Here is a 21,620-nt window from a genome sequence, read left to right on the forward strand (position 1 = left end):
CAAGGATGCGAGCCAGCCCCTCGGTCTCCTCTCAGCCACAGACAAGGCCTCGCTCCCGCTGAGGCAGAGGCGACCCAGGCACCCACGGCCTACCGAGCCGAGCAGGGCACACGCCGGGTGCTGCACTACGAAGAGGCGGGAGAGGCCTCTCACTACCCATAGCGGCTGCGAGGCGACACCACGACCTGCCGTCGATACCCCTCGCAGTCCCCGCCGGCCCGAGGCTCCGCGGAGCTCTCGGAGGCGAGGCGAGGCGAGGCGAGGCCCCGCCAGAGCCCCTCGCGGCCGCACACACCGCCTCCGAGCTTCAGCCCACGTACCCCGTGGTCAGTTGCAGCCTACCACACCCCAGCCGCAACCCCATTGACGGGCACTGATGGCAGTCAGCGCGACCCCCGCCAATCGTAAGGCGGCGGCAGAGCCCGCCCCAGACGGAGGAGCCAATGAGCGCCCGCCGAGTCCCAGGAGCGGGAGAAGGCGGAAGGCCTAGCCAGCGCCGAGTGCCTGCCAGACACAGGCGCTCTGAGAGCGGCGTGGGCGACCGCCGGCAGGCGCGAGTATCCCACGGGGGCACCCCCGAGGAGGGGACCCGACCAGTACCGGCCCGAGCCATGCGTTTAGCAGCACCGTCGCCTCATTAGTCGCTATTACGTCATCAAAGCGCGCATTAAATCGATCCCTTTTCAATTCCCGGCCGAGTCGCGCCCCAACGGCGCGGCGCTCCGCGGGGTGGGGAGGCGGTTCCACTAGGTACTCACCGCGAGGAGCCCCTTGCCCTGCCGCGCTCGCTCCGCCGTTACCGCTTCCTGCTCCCCAGCACGTTGAAAAGCGGGGCAGGCGCCAGCCAATCGCGACTCGCATTCCCGGCCTGCACCGTGCGGAGGAAGTCACGGCAGAGTCACCTTTCACACGACAGGGTGCGCGGGGGGCGGGGGCTCGGCGGCCCGGTGCATTCTGGGAGTTGTAGTTGGGTGTGCGCGTGTGTGTGTCAGCACCGCACGGCTGCGGGCGAGGAGCGGCCGTTGGGGGTGGGCGGTGCCGCCGTGAGGAGCCGCAGCCGGGCTGGGCCGGGCCGGGCGGGCTGCCTCCCCCAGGGCTGGCACACCCCCGTGCCGCTGGCGCTCCTCGCAGAGGAGCGGGCAGTGCTCGCGCGGGGCGGGGCAGCCGCGGGAACTGGCGGCTCCAGTGGTTACTTCGTGCAGTCCCGGCCCGGAGCTGCGCCGGGCGCCCTGGCGGCGGCGGGCGGCCACTCCGCCCGGCAGAACAGTTGGCTGGGGGAGCGGCCGGCGGCGGCCGCCTGGCGCCCCGCCGGAGGGCGGTGTGGCGGCGGGGAGGTGGCCTCGGCTGTTCCGCCCCTGGGAGGGGCACGGCTGCTTTTTGAACATGAAAGAAAAATGCAATTAAATTCACCATTAAGATAAGATTAAACACCGTCGTTTTTCCCAGACCTCAAGTCTGTGCGTTCACCAGTTTCATAAATGAACCAACAAGTCTGTGCAAATTACCGTTGTAACAAAGTGCTGGCAATATTTGACTGCCCTTACTGTGTTATGGAAATTAAGCATGCCAGCCACCATAACGGGGTTCAACTCTAGGTTTCTGCTGAATCAATAAGCCAAAAAGAGATTCTTTTATAAAGTCCTTTTTATTAATAGCGCTACAGCTCGAGCTGGATGCCTCCGAAGAGGGACCCTGAACAAAGAAATCCCTGGGCAATTATACCCTTACAATCTAAATTCCCCACCCCTCATGCAACAGTTTGGACCAGTAGTAATATTAGGGTCTGGGGTCTTCCCGTTTTTCATTGGGTCCTTTCATTGTCTCTAGGCGGGCTGTTTCTTTTCTTATCTCTAAGGTGGCAGCTTCTGTTAATGAATGTAGCTTCCTTATCTTCTGGCTTGAACCGGCTCTGGGGCCTTCTTTTACTTGACTGGGTAAAAGTTCACAGCTTGCAGCCTAAGGCTTCAGCAAATTTAGCTACTAATGCTAAGCAAGTTATGCTAAACAAGTTCTATAGAAGTAGTATACCAAATCGCACAACAACTGTGAGATCAAAACAAACAAATACATGGGTGCATTCTGATTGCTGAAGGAAAATGCATGTTTCCTCTTCTAGATGTGCTTTGGAAAGTTATGTTGCTGCATTTGTGCAAGTGCCTATGTTACTTAATGCGATCTGCCACAATATTCTAGAAACCTGACTGGCAGGGGGCCTGGGAGCGCTTACACCCCCAGCCCTTACCAGCATGAATTAATACACAATTCTCTTCAGCTCCCCTCATTGAACCAACCTCCCTCCATTACATAACCATTCTTATATGCAGGGCATGCACACCGTGTTGTTTTTCTTTTATAATTTAAATTGAGTGGTACTTGAAATGAGTATCCTTAAGTGGCGTCAAAAACTGCACTGAAATACTACTCAGCAAGTCTAAGCGTTCCTTTCTGTGGTGCCCAGCTCTGCTCCTGTGGCTCCAAGTCCCCACAGCTGAAGAAAACAGCTGAGCAACACCTAACAGCTCCAACAGAGCTGCTGGTTTATTTGGCTGAGGCGCCTTAGGAAAAGATAACAAGTGAGCAGCACTGGCTGTAACCAGCCCCTCTGCTATCTTGTCTGAATGTTGGCAACATGAAATGCGAATTTCTCTTCTAGGCCACAGTCTTCAGGGGCATCCATAGTCAGCCAGGCTTCATGTGTTGTCACCAGATGAAAACATATTCATCCAAATAAACAAGCATAATAATTTAATTTGTCAAAACAGACACAATGATCATCCCTTTGACAGCCTTTATGTCAATCATGACAAAGAAGAGCTGCCGCATGCAATGACTATATGTTCTTATGAGCTTGCCCACATAATTCCCGTGAATGAACTTGTTTTATTAACTTCTCCAGCACTTTTCCCTAGTGCCAAATCTACATGATTGATTGCCTTTACTGTGTTTGTCCTCCACTAAAAGGGTAAATGCCTATGAAGTTAATGCAGTCATCCAGCATAGAAATCCCACAACATCAAACAAAACATAAACAATAGACATTCAGTCAAGTTCAAATTCATTTTTATATAGTCTTTAATACAGAAATATATAATAAAGATTGCCAGTTTTATCAATACTGATGGTTTGTAATGTAATATAAAAAAGTTTGAAGTCAAATTTATGTCCCTTTTATTTCCTCATGTTATTGCTTAATGGCCTTGCTAATGTAATAATATTAATTTTCCTGTTAGTAGGTCTGTTCAGACAATTGTTTTCAATCTAGGAGTTGTCTGCCACACCCATTCTTGTTTTCTGGTACATGGCAGTACATGAGGAATGTTGATGCCTCCTGCATTTAAAAGATATAAAGGTTTGCTTTAAATCATTATAGATCTAATTTTTAGTTGAAGAACTATATCTCCAATAGCTTGTAATTCAAATCGAAATATTGCTAAAGTTACCGCTATAGGACCAAAACACAACACAATAATTAAAAATCATTTAGTTTTTTCACTCCAGCACCTTCTACCTATCCAGACAAGGTTGGTGGTTTGCTTATTTTTCATTGTATTGGGTTTGCATGGCAAGGTTTTGGTAGTCAGTGGGGGCTACAGGGGTGGCTTCTGTGAGAAGCTGCTAGAAGCTTCCCCTATGTCCAATAAAGTTAATGCCAGCCGGCTCCAAGACGGACCCGCTGCTGGCCAAGGCCGAGCCCATCAGCAACAGTGGTAGCGCCTCTGTGGTAGCATATTGAAGAAAGGGAAAAGAAGTTACAGGGGAGTGGCAGTTGCAGCCAGAGAGAGCGGAGTGAGAAGATGTGAGAGGAACAACTCTGCAGACACCAAGGTCAGGGAAGAAGGAGGGGGAGGAGGTGCTCCAGGCGCCGGAGCAGAGATTCCCCTGCAGCCCCTGGTGAAGACCATGGTGAGGCAGGCTGTCCCCCTGCAGCCCATGGAGGTCCACGGTGGAGCAGATATCCACCTGCAGCCCATGGAGGACCCCACGCCAGAGCAGGTGGATGCCCGAAGGAGGCTGTGACCCCGTGGGAAGCCTGTGCTGGAGCAGGCTCCTGGCAGGACCTGTGGACCCGTGGCCCCATGGAGAGAGGAGTCCATGCTGGAGCAGGTTTGCTGGCAGGACTTGTGACCCCATGGGGGACCCATGCTGGAGCAGTCTGTTCCTGAAGGACTGCACCCTGTGGATGGGACCCATGCTGGAGCAGTTCGTGAAGAACTGTAGCCTGTGGGAAGGACTCACATTGGAGAAGTTCATGAAGGACTGTCTCCCGTGGGAGGGACCCCACGCTGGAGCAGGGGAAGAGTGTGAGTCCTCCTCCCCTGAGGAGGAAGGAGCGGCAGAAACAACGTGTGATGAACTGACCCAAACCCCCATTCCCCGTCCCCCTGTGCCGCTCGGGGTGGGAGGAGGTAGAGAAAATAAGGAGTAAAGTTAAGCCTGGGAAGAAGGGAGGGGTGGGGGAAGGTGTTTTAAGATTTGGTTTTATTTCTCATTATCCTGCTCTAATTTGACTAGTAATAAATTAAACTCATTTTTCCCCAAGTGGAGTCTGTTTTGCCCGTGACAGTAATTGCTGAGTGATCTCCCTGTCCTTATCTCGACCCACGAGTCTTTCGTTTTATTTTTTCTCCCCCTGTCCAGCTGAGGAGGGGGAGTGATAGAGCGGCTTTGGTGGGCACCTGGCATCCAGCCAGGGTCAACCCACCACAGTCCTTTTTGGCACCCAACGTGGGGCTCGATGTGGGACCTGAGCATGATGCAAATGTTATGGAATAAGGGGTGGAGATTGTATTGGGTCTAGCTGAGATGGAGTTAATTTTCCCCATAGCAGCCCTCATAGTGCTGTGCTCTGTATTGGTAGCTAGAAAGGTGTTGATAACACACCAGGGTTTTGGCTACTGCTGAGCAGTGCTCCCACAGCATCAAGGCTGTCTCTCCAACATTGCCCCCCCCTCACCAGTAGGCTGGGGGTGGGCAAGATCTTGGGAGGGGACAGAGCCAGGACAGCTGACCCCAACTGACCAAAGGGATATTCCATACCATATGACGTCTGCTCAGCAATAAAAGCTAGGGGGAGGAGGAGGAGGAAGGGGGGGGCATTCGTTTGTTTACGTTTGTCTTCCGGAGCAACCGCTACGCGTACTGAAGCCCTGCTTCCCGGGAAGTGGCCGAACATCGCCTGCTGATGGGAAGTAGAGAATAAAATCTTTTGTTTTCCTTTGCTTTCATGTGCAACCTTTGCTTCTGCTTTATTAAACTGCCCTTATCTCGACCCACGAGCCTTTCGTTTTATTTTCTCTCCCCTGTCCAGTTGAGGAGGGGGAGTGATAGAGCGGCTTTGGTGGGCACCTGGCATCTGGCCAGGGTCAACCCACCACATTCATTAATTTATGGTTTTTTCTGACCATTTGCTTTTTTTTCCATGGCATTTTCCATAGTGTTTCTTTACTTTTTTCCTATGGCTTCACCCTTCTAATTGTTCTGTCAGATTAGATGGGAGCTTTTAAATGAACGGTTCATAATTTGTCCTAATAGCTTTTCAAATATAAAATTAAGACTGATTGAGCTATAACTTTTCAGGTTCTCCTTTTCCTCTCTTAGAGATGAGTGTGGTGTTTCCCAGCACTACCTCTAGGATTTCTGAGAGTTATGTTACAAAACAATACAGTTTAGTTGTAAGTCTCAAAATAACCTGGTTTATAGTGCATTTTATTTACATGAGGAAAAAAATGTTAAGCAAACATCCAAATGATTTTTATCCATATCTCTAGTTTAATCTGTATTAGCCATTTCTATGGCTAAAAATTCCCTATGTTTTTTTCCTTTTCCAGAATCACCTCAATGACACTCTGGAGAAATCTGTATTCATTAAAATAACCTGATAAGCCTTCTGAACACAACGTTCAGCTGAGTTTGGGAATAATACCAAAGCATAGATGTTCTCCTCCAGCTCTGAGCTTCTCACGGCAGTGTTGAAGAAGGTAGAGAACATTCAGCCAGACTGGGTGTTGTTTGCCTCTCCCAGGGAGAGCTGTGAAGTAGCAAACAGACAAAAATGAGTACTAAACTAATCATAGAAAAGTGTGAATCATACATTTCCCTTCTTTAATAAAAAACCCCTCTTGTCTGAAGAAATGAAGAAACTAATAAACTGCAAATGTGAAACCAAGAATTCAGAAGGTGTGCTTATGTGCAGGATTGAGTAGATAACTATTTTCCAAAAGCAGTTGATTCAGATTATAAATGAAGGCCAAAAGGGACCATTAGCTTATCTAGTGCAAGGCTATCCACCTAGCAGCCTGTGACCTACACCCAGCTTGCTGGAGAGTTCTGTCTGGCTCACCAAATAGTTTTGAAAGCTGCTTAATGCACTCATACACACCCAGATCTCCCACCACACTGTCCTGCATTACGACCAAATGATTCACCCAGGGAGGTGCAGAATTCAGATAACTACAATGTGGCCTTTTCTGATCTCCTCTATTAAAAAAAGTCTTATGAAATCAACTGCTTGTTCCTGTAGTGATATCAATCATTTGCAAGAAATCTTCTCTGTATCAGAAGACTCAACATGTCTCCATTCCACAATGACTTGTTCTGTGCATGAAAGGAGAAAGGACTTTACCGTCATGCCTAGAGCAAGCCAGATGTGTGCTATTATGCAAGAGAAAAACATTTCTGTAGAGCCCCTTTGATAGGTATGCCTAGTGAAACAATACCAGTGACTCTTTAAAGTTTTTAAAGGAAAATAAATATGGGCTGTGCCTCAGACAGTATGATAGAGCTGTTCTGTTAATTCTCCTCACCTCATTACTATTTCAAGAGGGAAGGGAAGATATAAAGAGTTAATGAAAGTCAAAACAATAGTGATAACTGTAAAATGCAATGCTTGAAAACTGTAACATGCTGAATTGTGAACTGATGTTAAAAATCCTTAAACCTTACATCTATGACACAAAGATGTCAGCTTGTTCCTTTGTTATCTTTATATTTTCAGAGGAAATGCACAGCTAGTACAGGATGTGTGTTTATATCTACTCAGTATTGTCTGCTGCCCTACAAGCTCCATGCCAAATCTGATCTACTGTGTGCAAGTTTCATATTTTTGTAACCCCACAAAAATCAGCTGACTAGTGAAATCAGGGAGATCAGTGTCTGGTGAACACTGCAAGAGAGGGTGGTTGAATTCTAGCATTCTTATCCAAATATTTTCTTTTATATTATTTTAAATATCTGGAAGAAGAAGCAAGTCTAAGAATTTAGTGTTTATCAGTTTCATAAACCATAGTGATTTGGATTCTGCAGAATTATGAGAAGCATGCCTAAAAGAACTGTATAGTGGCTTAGTGCTTAAATAACAGTAGGTGTTAAGTACTTTGCTAATTTTTCCTTTTATCCTAGAATATAGAATCATAGAATGGTTTGGGTTGGAAGGGACCTTTAAAGATCATCTAGTTCAACTCCCAATATAAATTCAGCAGGCCTTGGCTAGGTCAGTATTTGTCTGGGAAACCTCTTAAGAAAAACCTGTGTTAAAAAGTTATCTATGTTTATTGTTAAAATAAATATATACCATGCCATTTTTGTATGGGTATGCATTGTGCATCATGAGTAGAAATAACATACATACACATTGTTTATAAAGATTTTGTATATGTAGATATTACCTCTTCAGAGGTAACCCAGATTTTCACAAGGAAATCTTCTGTAACTTGATTTGCAAAAATGTTTTTGGTTTGTGGTTTTTTGATAAGCAACAGTGAACATAGCGCATCAGGACATGAAATGTGGTGATTTTTCTAGTTCTCTTTAATAATCCATGGAAATCTACAGGGTCTGGAAAGGATTAAAGCTAAACTGGCAGAAAAGGTTTTGACCTAGCCCACTATCAGTGCTGCAGTTCCATGTATTATACATGCAGAAACATTATCAGATAATTTTAGATTACTCCTTCTTTCAGGCCATGTAATCTTCCTAGAAAACTGTAGACCTATGGACTATATTATTGCTGGGAGAAATAGCGTCTGACTGATACGTTCATAAAATGTTCATTATAGATTAAAGTTTACTTCAGAACTTAGAGACAATCAGGGAAACATTCCACATGCAATTAAGATAATATTAAGAGCAATTAAGTGGGAAAGTGGGCAACCTGGAAATAATTATTTTCAATATCTAGGGGAAGATTTTTTCCTTCAAGAACTTTTTTCTTTCTAGCACAGCCTTCCATCCATCTGTGCAATACCATAGAATCATAGAATCATTTAGGTTGGAAAAGACCCTTAAGATCATCAAGTCCAACCATTAACCTAACACTGCCAAGTCCACCACTAAACCATGTCCCTAAGCACCCCCTGTCTACATGTCTTTTAAATGCCTCCAGGGATGGTGACTCAACCACTTCCCTGGGCAGCCTGTTCCAATGCTTGACAACCCTTTCAGTGAAGACATTTTTCCTAATATCCAATCTAAACCTCCCTGGCACAACTTGAGGCCGTTTCCTCTTGTCCTATCACTTGCTACTTGGGAGAAGAGACCGACACCCACCTCGCTACAACCTCCTTTCAGGTAGTTGTGGAGAGCGATAAGGTCTCCCCTCAGCCTCCTTTTCTCCAGGCTAAACAACCCCAGTTCCCTCAGCTGCTCCTCATAAGACTTGTGCTCTAGACCCTTCTCCAGCTTCGTTGCTCTTCTTTGGACACACTCCAGCACCTCAATGTCTTTCTTGTACTGAGGGGCTGTCCTGGTTTAACCCCAGTCAGCAACTAAGCACCATGCAGCCACTTCCCCCTCCCCCTCCCAGTGGGGTGGGGAGGAGGATCAGGAAAAAAAAAAGTAAAACTCGTGGGTTGAGATAAGAACAGTTTAATAACTAAAGTAAAATAAAATATAATACTAACTAATAATATAATAATAATAATAATAATAGTAATGAAAAGGAATATAAACAAAAAAGAAATAAAAACCAAGAAAAGACAAGTGATGCACAATGCAATTGCTCACCACCCGCTGACCAATGCCAGAGCCATGATCCACCCCTCCCGGCCAACTCCCCCTGTTTATATACTGGGCATGATGTTCCATGGTATGGAATACCCCTTTGGCTAGTTCAGGTCAGCTGCCCCGGCTCTGCTCCCTCCCAGCTGCTTGCACACCTGCTTGCTGGCAGAGCATGGGAAACTGAAAAGTCCTTGGCTTAAGATAAGCGCTACTTAGCAACAACTAAAACCTCAGAGTGTTATCAACATCATTCTCACACTAAATCCAAAACACAGCACTGTACCAGCTACTAAAAAGAAAATTAACTCTATCCCAGCCGAAACCAGGACAGGGGCCCAAAACTAAACACAGTATTTGAGATGCAGCCTCACCAGTGCCGAGTACAAAGGGACGATCACTTCCCTAGTCCTACTGGCCACACTATTTCTGATACAAGCCAGGATGCTATTGGCCTTCTTGGCCACCTGAGCACACTGCCGGCTCATATTCAGCCGGCTTTCGACCAACACCTCCAGGCAGCTTTGGTGCTATGTGGCACATATTGACTGTAACTATGCCGATTATAACAGCAACTTAAGTACTCCCTTTGCAGACACACCGATGGAGCAGCTACCAAAGCACATGTGCTACTGAAAGAGCACCCGGCCTCTGTCTGTTCTGTCATTTAAGTTCTTAAGACCAGCCTCATGCATGATCCACACTGTAAGCCTCAAACAGTGCCTGAGCCACTGACTGCACAATGATTTGCCTGAACAATGAAGAATGAAGTCCTACATTTGGCTTCAGGAGAGCTAGATATCTGAAATCCCGCATGATCCTTTATATATTTTGTAACTTACCTCGGGCACATGTCTGTGTTAAAGAATCAACAGAAATGTTATCATTAACTTACTTAAAACATTTACAAGCAAGACATCATGAAGTCTTTGCAATGAAAAGGGGAATATAATTAAAAAGCATTTATTGTTAATTATTACTATTATTGCAGTCATGGGATCACTTATGCATTTAGTTTTCTGGTCTGTCTCTCCTTCTGAATGCCTGCTAGCTGTGTTGGAGAGAATGTTCTGCAGCTTTATCGCCATGATTTTTAAAGTGCTACAAATTTTTTTCACTTCACATTCATATTCTGTTTCCTCTTCTTGAGTTCTTACAGGAAATCTGGTAAAGATTGTGATGCAGGATCAGCACAAATCCCTATTTTATTTTTCTTCTTTTTTCTTTTTTTGCTGACAAGCAAAAGTTCAGAAAAATTCAGCTTGCAGTTTAGAGGGCTGGTTAAAACTCTGATAGTCAAAGACAGGTGTGGGAGCTGCTCAGCTGTTCCACCATGAGACACTGACTCTGGGCCCTACTGGGGTTACTACCACCTCCTTAAATTCAATTCTTAAGACTGTTATATGCTTGATATGTAAATAATAACTAGTAAATATAAGGTGTATGTGAGTAATATTTTGAACATGTCTTCCTGCCAAGAGACAGAAAAAAAAATTAAAATGAAGGTCAGCTAGAGATGAGGACTTACCAAAGTAAAATGCCAACCTGGGACCTCTCTCTCCTGTAGGTCTACAAGAGTCCTTACAAATGAGCAGCCATGCAAACCTCTATTGACTGGAGAAATTTTGAAGCATGGTGTGATGACAATTTCTTGTCAGGACCAGGACTCAGTCACTTTTCAAGTTCCACAAGTTGAGCCAATGCTTTTGGAACTGGATGGTGAGGAGATTCAAAAGTGAGTATTGCTGTTATTACCTGTAATTAGAGAACATGATATGAAGCCTGTTCAGTGTGAATTCTCAGACAAGCCAAGAGGTCCATCCAAGCACATGTGAACATATGAAATAAAGGCAATTTCATAGAAGCAACCAATAATGGCTGCTAGTGAATTTTGCAGGACAGATTTTTTCATGTCTTTGCTATTTGGAGTGATGTGGAGTAGTGTGATGGCTTGTGCAGGTGACTTCCAAAGGTGTCCTCAGGTAAGATGTCATCATATCTTCTCTACTCTCACTTCTCCTCTTTCTTTCAAACACTGTTTTATTTGCTCTGTGTTGCATACCGTGGCCTTTATTCTGAAATGCTATTACAGTTCTACTACTCTGATTTTGACTTTTCCCCCAACCACTCAAAACCTAGGAGACCAAAGCTGTAGGAAAAATAGGAAAGCTGCCAGTGTCAAGGTAGGGCTAATATGTTTGTCAGATATAATGGTCCCCAATCTTTGCTGGCCCATTGCCAATGTACTACAGAAATAATATTTTGTAGTCAAAATTTTACTTTGCCTTCATTGTTACCTTCAAGGACTGCATCTGTGGAAAATAAAATATAGGACTAATATCAGAAGATTGGAGATTTCTGTTATACTTATTTCATCCAAAACACATACAAAGAAATGTATGTTACTTAATAATTATCTTTTTCAGAAAAAAATGTGAACTCTTCAGGAGAATAGGAAATACTTGGAAATCTGAAGCTAGTGATGGTCTTTCTATCTTTTTTTTTTCCACCATTTAGTATGAATTTACAAAAGATATATTATATAATCTAGTATTAAAGCTATTCCAGTCTATTCAATCAATAAGCATTTAAGACTTCTAGAAGGTGTGCAGTTATCCAGCTGGCTATAGGTATACCCATTACATTCTGAGTGTGGGTTGCAGATACCAAGTAGCTATATATCAATAACTGGTACTGTAGTTGCTGAACATTTTACAAAGTACTGTCTGCTGAAGGCACAACTTGTAAGCCAGTATAGCTTTGTTAACAGAAATCAAATCTAGGCAGGGGCTGAATGCTAATCACTATTGCTGACTCTAAATAATGGCACTGACAACAACAGGAAAGGTGTTACTGTAAGATAGCTGCTATAAGTCCTCCTCTCATTTCAAATGATGTTTACTGATATAAATCAGATGATAAAGATCTGACTCTTCCAGACTTTCATCAGCTTTCAAAAAACAGGAGGCAGTTAGTCTGTTCAGGATTTGATTGTTGCAAGCATATGTATCAGCACAGCTCTCCCTCTGCTTTTATATAGAACAGATTTAATAAACAGTTCAGTTCTTCCACCAGTCCTCAGGTCAGTATTGCTTTACAATATTTCTTTATCTACAGAGACCACTTGAGGTACTTACGTTTGAAGTTCATTATGGTACTAGGAGGCCCCTTTTTTGTGAAAATAGTTTTTACTCATGGTGGGAGTACATGGCTATCAATCTCAGCTTCCTGTGTGCTGCAGCAGCAAAGTATATTTTGTTAAGTGAAAACTGTCACTTAGACTGATCTGATCTATTTTTGTATTTCATCTGCAAATTGTTTCAGCAGTTCACAAACAATTTTCTACTGAGAGCGCTTTGATGCTGAAATGACAGCTGCTCTTGAATTTCCAAGATGGACAGAACAGTAAAAAATGGTTGATTTAGCCAGTTATACCTTCATTACTGGTGCTGGTGGCACATTCACATATTCTTGCCCTAAGAAGGGCACACAAGATTTTTTTCACAGTTCAGCATTCCAGGTTTATGCTATCTGAAAAAAAGTATCATCATCAATCAACCTCCAATATCATGTATTTGAAGCCATAATTATTTTAGTTTGTCAGACTCCATTTCATGTAAAACAATCTCCATCTTACACCCAGCTATCTGAATCTGTCCCTAAGCTCTCTTAACATCTGTTGCAGACCATGATGTTTGCAGCCACTGCTGTACTCTCTGAAAAATAAAGCAACATAGAGCCACAAAAAGAAATTTAAGTAAAAATATGTCATCCATTTTTCATCACAATTCAACAGTTCTTGAAAGAGATTTTTTTCATACAAATCCCTCTTATTCATTAGCTGGACCCAGTTTTCACTTCAGTTTTCATGCATTTTACAACAGATGATAAGCAAAGAACAGACTTGAACTTCCTGTAAGTTCACTGTATATTGTCACTGAATCCCATGTACTGTGCTGTCATAACTTCCATTCCCTGGCTAGGATTCAGTGCAGTGAACTATGCTTGGATGACCTATTATAAATCATTAACAAGAATTTCTTGTACAGGTATTTCTGGTGAGAGGTCTTTAAAGTCACCTGGAATGAACTGCTGTGGATTTAGCTGACGAATCATTTTCCTCCACATCTCCTAAGGAGAGTTATTGGGTATAAAGACTTTAATGGGAATTGTATGTATTGCTGATGATACTTCTGAAGTTATGATTACAGTTACACCCTCTTTGAGACCTGATCTGTTAAAGAGAACTGTCTGAATACAGCAAAATCAGGGTTTTTGTTTAACTTTCTTCATATTAATTGGTCCAGATCTTTAATCACTTTAGTTATGCATTGACTCAGTGCACAGTACTGGAAAGCCTAAAGCTGCCTGATGAATTCCTGGTGCAACTGCATCATTCCTGTAGAAAGAGGGATCACTGATCATTGTGTGGGATATGAGATCCATATAGGAGATCTGTACAGATACCCTGCTTTGGGCATTGCATGATCATGTTTGCTTCTTCCTGATCCTGTTGATCCACAACACCAGGAGCCTAAGCAGAGTCAGACCAAACTGAAGGAACTTTTAGTTTTCTTCTGTAGATCACAGGATTGCCAAGTATTACTAAATACACTGAAACATACAAAAATACAGATGTCCTACAGCTATGGTCTTCTTAACCACCTCTTGGGTACCATCGGGTAATTTGTCCTTCCTTCAAATGATAAGTTGACCATTGGTCTTAGGCCCACTGAGGTGACATGTGGAACTTGTCCCAGGAGGAGGGACAGAGAGCCAGAACTGCAGGGAGCCCCCAGAATGGTGTATCGGGGAGGAGAACCCAATGCTGAACTCTAGGGGCTCAGTGATGGTGATAGCTCTCCTCCAAGCTAGCTGATACTTGTGCCTGCTGCAGGCTTCCAGGTAAGCGTAAATCTCTTTCCCAGTTTTTGTTAAAACATGACTGGTCAATTTTTTAATGCCATCTGAGGATAATATATGTGCCCAACTACTACAGATGCACTCAATGAACTCTAGCTTCTTCAAATGCCACCATCCCAGCTGGCATGTGTGACCCAGTGACCAGGTTAATTCCCAGTGGGAGTGTTCTGTGCCAGTGGCTCAGATTCTTCAGCTCTTGGCTTAGTCCTGACTGACAGATCACCTTCTCCAGATTGTATTTACAATGTAAAAGTATGATCAACTTGACATTAATGAAACCCAAAACACATGAAAAGCCAACAGAAACAGTTCCTCAAGAGCTATGCTTCAGTTAGTAACAGATGATTAATGTAGCAAAGATGCTGAAGCCAAGAAACATCATAATTCTCTGACATGGCTAGAACACCTGAAACAGAGAGATCCATGATCACTCATTTCTTATGTAAGATCTGTAGGGGAAAAGGCAAATCAAAACATGTGCTTTTAATGTGCTTTCCCAGCCCCTGTTCAGAGGTACTACATATTAAAAAAAAATCCAGAAGATAAGGTAAAGACTGGCCTTGTGAAAAATAGATGAAGCATTCAAGGGAATAATCAGTGTTATATTTTCATACAAGATCTGGGACATTGGTGCTCTGGTTTCTAGAATCTACCTCTGTACAAATAATTAGGTATCATGACAGTAACAGCAGCAAGAAAATAATTTTGAGCTGACCCAAACAGGAATTTCATACAGCCTTTATCTTGGATTCATTTGGTGATTGTGAAATCACATTGGCTTAAAAATTCATAGTGCTGGTTTCAGAGCTTGATTTTGATCACTGTAATAACATCTTAGTTTCCCCCTCTAGGCTGCATAACTTCATATTATAATAGTCTTTGCAAGTTTTTCAAGAACTGGATTTTGAAAAAGTGGTGGTAAATCTCTGGCTCTATCAAAGTAAAAAGTGGGCTTTATGATTGGCTTTCAAGGTAGTTGGGTTAGATTCTGTACATTTTAGAAAGGCTCTAAAGAATCTTTCAAGTTCTAGGCTATTTCCTGAAACTGAAAAAATAATTTTCTAGAGCAATTCAGTAGGAAGGCATGATCCTGAGACAAATGAAATGGAAAAAAACCCCAACACATCATACAGCAAGAAAGCAGCTTTCTGTACTATATAGCAAAGAAAGATTTTTGTGATGGGACACCAAAGGGGAAGACTAATAACTGCCAGACAGGTCATGCACACATTCTATAGCCATCCTTTTGACCCAGTTGCTGTAATATCCCTTTTCTGGCTATTAGAGAAAATAGCTGTGTCAAGATGAGTGGGAGAGCTATTGGCCTTTTACTGCAGGTTTGCTTTCTTGATTATTCACCTTCCTGCTGTATTTACTCTATGCATTCTTTAACCAACTGTGACCTAAAACTCAACATTTAAATAAAGACATCAGATAAACTAACTGTGTTAGACCATGAAGAGCGTGAAAAAAATGAAATAAAAATAACACTGAATTCAGTCTGAAAACAGATGTCTGCTTTACTTAGTACTGCATTCTACTTACAAGGACAGGACCCATGGCATATTAGCTATTGTAGAGTCTGGTTTGGTGACAGTATAGTTGATAGTCATGGCAAATGGTAAGAATGTTTTAATAGTGTTAGACTGTTGTCATTAAAACTGGGAGGAAATAACATTCACTAATGAAAGCAAGATGGAGCATATTAACTTTTGTTGAATGTGGCAAATCACTTATGTCTGGAAGCATGCGTACATTTAAAAATAATATTTTTGTATTCCAAAGGAAAAATAAATCTTATGATTCCCTAATGATTTATGGTTTTGCTTCTTTACATCCTCCACTAGATTGGAGGACCTGCGAGTGAAGTTAGAGAATGAAGGACAGGTCAATATCTCATATGTGGCTGTCAACCATCAAGGAACTTATTCCCAGAGGAAATTTCACTTACTGAAAGAAAGTGTTTCAGACTATATTACTGTCTACCAGCAAGATGAACAGCAAGCTGATGTCTGGACTACCTTAAATGGAAACAATGATGATTTTCTCATCTATGACAGGTCTGTGTTTAGAGGGAAAAACAGGAAAATATTTGCATGTATTTAGAGTAATGCTTTGTAAATCTCTATATTATTTCACTGATTTGCAAATAACCTGGTTACCTCACAACAAAGACATCATAATCAACTTCTAAGTTGCACTAAGTAAAGCACTTGCACTTTTACTGGAAAAAGGAAGCTACAAAAGAAAAGTCTGCTTTTGCTTAAGTAAGTTTGAGATAAATACATTTTTCTTTGTAATCACTGTGGTTTTAGATTAATATAACTGAGTGTAGAATTTGATAGCATGATTCTGGTCTTTTACACTATTTTTATTTTCAGACAACTTCATTACGTCCATGCATGTGAAAGTAGAATCAAATGAGAAAAGCTATCTGAGTTCTCATGAAAACATTTTGACCACAGTTGTTGAAAATGTCATGTAGCCGTATGGAAAAATTAGTCTTTAGGTGAAACTTAAAACTTTGGAAAAAAATAGCTTTTTGATCATAGGATTCTGGGACATGTATCTTTTGGCAGAACCAATAATAATTGTTTAACTGAAATGCTGATTTTTCAGTTTTGATGTGATGGAAATTATTTGACAAGTCCTGCACTTCTAATGTGTCCATCTTAATTACTATTATGTTACTGTAATGAAAATTCTCAGTTCATACTGAATAAAGAATTAGAAAGTTACTTAACTTTTTTTTGGTAATATGATGAAATTGCACAAATTAGCTAAATTAGGCTTGTGGGATGAAAATAGCACTGGAATGATCTTTAGAAAGTGATTGCATGTTACAGCAGCAAATACGCCTAAGTATGGAAGGTTGCTGTTGTATGACAGACAAACAGAACAAGGCTGTATGTAATGCATGGAGGGGCCCCAAAGCTGATGCCTGGCCCATGGCATTTGAACGGTTGAACAGTTTTGTGCTGTCGACACATAGGATACACCTGCACTATGAATTGGTTTGGCACTAGTTTGCCTGTGATCCATTATGGTTCTAGGAATGTATGTCCTTATTGTGCCTTTATTGGCAGTGAAGTCTTTGCCTGTTGCTGGTCCTAGATGTGCACTGCAGACGTGTAGGGAGCTAAGGCTAGAGGACTGTGTGTTGACATTGCAGGTGGGGTACTTAACAAGGTGCTGTCATGTGCAAGTTCCACATTTACTCCAGCTCCTTTGTGTACCAGTTGTGTAGTCAAGTGCATACCAGAACACTCAAGTACAGACATGGGGCACCATAAAAATCCCCTCATGCACACTAAATCACTAATGCAGATGCACCACAATACACATTCCAATCAAAAAACATGTCATGCTGCATTAAAACATTCCTTGTATGAATGCAACAATCATGTAGTGATTTGTACCACTATGCAAACAGCCCTCCTCAAGATAGGTCTGTAATGAGTGTACCTTTGCTAGTCTAAATGCCACTAAACTAGAGGCTTCTGCCAGTAGAGTTATTACATCAGCCAGAAATCATGCTTCACACTACTGACCAATGCAGTTGAGTGGGCAGACGTTTGTAAGGCAGATACTGTTTTTCCCTGTAAGCTCCTTGGACAGAAACATTCTCCATGAGACTGTACAGTATGGGTGGATTGACGTGAATAAAATAAGGTATGATAAGAAGACATATTTAATTTTAGGTATATGTTAATGTATATGTAACCACAAAGTCTTTCTCTCCTTAGATGCAGCTGTCTAGTGTATCATCTGGGTCTGCCCTATTCCTTCCTGTCTTTCCAATATGTAGAAGAATCTATTAAGATTGCATACTGTGAAAAAAAGTATGGAAACTGCTCTTACATGGTATTTTCTTGCTTCATTCTATATATACTAGAAAAGGAAACTGGATTTGACTGGTACTTAAAAAAAATTATTTCAGTGTGATTAATCCAAAAAGACATGATTTAGAATCTACACATTTCATGTGTCTTGACAGAGAGCTTTTAAACATTTTTCAAAATGAATTAGATCAAATTTATAATAGACTGATTATCTAAATTCCTGCCCTTGATAGAAATGCAAATAATTTTCAGAAATCTAAATGCAATTATTGGATGCTAATTCTGTTTCTGGAGTAACGTGCAGCTAGTGAGCACTTAGCTACTCTAGTTTTTGGGGACAGGTAAGTACTTAAACAAATAGTATATTTTCTGAAAACCTGGGAGTCAAATCTGAGCTGGTTTGAGTTACTATTCCTTTTAGTTTACGTTTAAACACAGTATACAATAGTTACTTTTAAAAAGTGATAATACAAGGTGACAAAGTATTGTTACTGTTATAAAAGAAGGGTAGCTTTGTTTTACATATAACTAGAGATCAGAACTACTTTAAGGATTATCAAGAAATGTACATACATAGTCATAAAAGTTCAATGAGAAGAAATATTGTTTTGGTCCCCATCATACAGTTTTCCATCTAAATGTAGGCCTCAGGCAAGTGAAATGTGGGATCCTACAGTAAGAATACTTGTTATTAGCAATTACTTGAATTATAATTCCTAAAAGTTTTTGACCATAACAGACATGATCAGCAGATAGTCATGAACAGGTAGACACTGGTCCTCCAGGAGAAAGTGTGGAAATTCTTACACAAGATAAAAAGCTAGGAAAAAAAGGGAAAACCAGCTGTAAAAAACAGTTAACTTGACATTGGCAGACAGCATCAGACTCAACTTCTAGTAGCTGATGCTGTCATTGTTGACACCTTTTGTTTGAAGAGCTAGGAAATTCTGTCACTTGACAGCATCACAGAGCACTTCCAAATTCTTGCAGGTGACATGGCCAGCTGTCAGCAGAGGACATCATTGAATCTTGACAGTGATGTCTGCTCACTGCTGCCCGAGAGTCACCAGCAGCAAGTGAAACTAGTGACACCTGACATTGACAGGAAAAGGCAAGAAACTGAGCCTGAAAAACAAATTAAGCACCTTAAAAATGCAAGGGAGTCCTACTACCTAAATTCATACAGTTGCGAGAGTGGAAAAATTAACAGATTAAGTATTTTTATTGCCTCCAATTAAAAATTACAGAGAGGTGTGTAGAGTTAAAATATTGCAGAGAAGTAGACTTTCAGAGCACTGCTCTTAGGATTACACAATACCTGTGTCCTGGTTTCAGCTGGGATAGAGTTAATTTTCTTCCTAGTAGCTGGTACAGTGCTGTGTTTTGGATTTAGTATGAGAATAATGTTGATAACACACTGATGGTTTCAGTTGTTGCTAAGTAGTGTTTATACTAAGTCAAGGATTTCTCAGCTTCTCATGCCCAGCCAGCAAGAAGGCTGGAGGGGCACAAGAAGCTGGGAGGGGACACAGCCAGGACAGCTGACCCAAACTGGCCAAAGGGCTATTCCATACCATATGACATCATGCCCAGTATATAAACTGGGGGAGCTGGCTGGGAGGGGTGGATTGCTGCTCGGGAACTAACTGGGCATTGGTCAGTGAGTGGTGAGCAATTGCATTGTGCATCACTTGTTTTGTATAGTCTAATTCTTTTAGTATTATTATTGTCATTTTATTATTATTATCATCATTATCATTATTTTTCCTTCCTTTCTGTCCTATTAAACTGTCTTTATCTCAACCCATGAGGTTTTTTTCCTGATTCTCTCCCCCATCCCACTGGGTGGGGGCAGTGAGCGAGCAGCTGCGTGGTGCTTAGTTGCCGGCTGGGGTTAAATCACGACAACCTGTCAAATTCCATCAGTGAAAAGCTTCATAATTTAAAGAAATTTAATTGACCCGTAGTTTGCACTGGGAGGGTGTCTGCATTCTTGATTAATTTGTCTTTCTTGTTTCTCTTCTAACATTCTTCTTGCATTTGTGAGGACAGGAGCATAAACTATGACCTAGGGGCTCCTGTCTGATGTTTTGGAATCAAGAATAGAAGACAACCAAAACAGATATTTTCATCATTTTTTATTAAGAAGATGGAATATATTCAAAAGTGTTTTTTTTCTAACCTAGGGATACAAATTATGTACAAGAAAAGCATATTCCTAGGCAATGTGCCAAAATAACTTTTTATCTCAAATGTAAGATACAAGCAGTAATTGCATTATTTTAATGTAAGAGATTTACATGCTTAACTTTTGTGACTTAGTGTGCTGGTTTTGGCTGGGGTAGAGTTAATTTTCTTCATAGTAGCTAGTATGAGGCTATGTTTTGGATTTGTGCTGGAAACAGTGTTGATAAATACAGGGATGTTTTAGTTATTGCTGAGCAGTGCTTACACAGAGTCAAGGCCTTTTCTGCTTCTCACCCCACCCCACCAGCGAGGAGGCTGGGGGTGCACAAGAAGTTGGGAGGGGACACAGCCGGGACAGCTGACCCCAACTGACCAAAGGGATTTTCCATACCATATGACGTCATGCTCAGCATATAAAGCTGGGGGAAGGGGGGATGTTCGGAGTGATGGCGTTTGTCTTCCCAAGTAACCATTATGCGTGATGGAGCCCTGCTTTCCTGGAGATGGCTGAACACCTGCCTGCCGATGGGAAGTGGTGAATGAATTCCTTGTTTTGCTTTGCTTGTGTGCGCGGCTTTTGCTTTCCCTATTAAACTGTCTTTATCTCAACCCACGAGTTTTCTCACTTTTACCCTTCTGATTCTCTCCCCCATCCCACCGGGGGGGAGTGAGTGAGCGGCTGTGTGGTGCTTAGTTGCCAGCTGGGGTTAAACCATGACACTTAGATACGGTATCAGGGTCCATTAATACATACTACTACAGCTTGTAAAATCCCACTAAATCAGTAAGATCGTGCCTAAAGTGAGAAACAATGTTAACTTTTCATGCAGAATCAGTATCAGTATCAAAAAGAGGGAGGGGCAGAACAAATTCAATCTTGGTTTAATGTTTATCTTTGTTTATAACAGTGCTGAATTCGAGAAATCTGTATTGATTAGTAAGGTAATATACCACTGAAACTTGTATAACTTCTCTGTCTGTAGCTTAGCATTTCTTAACTTTGATTAACTGAATTGAAGTAAAAATATAGTTGTTCGAAGGATTCCTGGATGAAGAAGTGAATATTCAAAGGAAAACTGCTCTGGAAGTGTACACCATAATTAATGATGATTTAATAGGGAAATTATTACTCCTATGAAACCTGAATCTTTTTATTGTGAATGCTGATTAGCAAGAAAGTAGTACTGAATATAAGCAGAACGCATGCCTTTGGAATATTTGATAAGAGTTTTCAATTAAAAATATTCGGTATTTCTTCATATTCTGTTTTTACTTTCAGGTGCACAGTTTTAAATATACTGTTTCTAGTTCTCATTGTATGTACTACTGAAATACTTCATGTCATTTACTCAAAATCACCTCCATTTGAAGTGCAAGTCCTGGCCTTTATTAAGACATTGCTCTAAGTCTCTTCTGGTATTTCGGAGAATTTCAATTTCCTTGTTTTTCTCCTCCTGGAGATGTTGCAGCTTCTGTAAAAATGCAAGCAAATGCTTCAATGTTAAATATCACGTAGAATTATATACCAATACAATATGCTATTGCTAATGAGAAATATTCTAATAAGAATATTTTTCTCAGTATTTTGTATCACAAAATTACAAAGATGACTTCCCCAGAATCCTATTTCTGTGACATCCCAAAGTCCCCAGCCTACAAAACCAATCATGTACG

The 21,620-nt window shown here is 41.9% G+C and overlaps 1 pseudogene; it reads left to right on the forward strand.

The window, feature by feature from the left end:
• The first annotated feature begins 13,735 nt into the window (after window positions 1–13,735).
• On the forward strand, window positions 13,736–18,900 carry LOC127027959 (selenoprotein P-like; annotated as a pseudogene).
• The last annotated feature ends 2,720 nt before the right edge of the window (window positions 18,901–21,620 follow it).

Source organism: Gymnogyps californianus, unplaced genomic scaffold, assembly GCF_018139145.2.
Source record: "Gymnogyps californianus isolate 813 unplaced genomic scaffold, ASM1813914v2 HiC_scaffold_109, whole genome shotgun sequence".
Taxonomy (NCBI): Eukaryota; Metazoa; Chordata; class Aves; order Accipitriformes; family Cathartidae; genus Gymnogyps; species Gymnogyps californianus.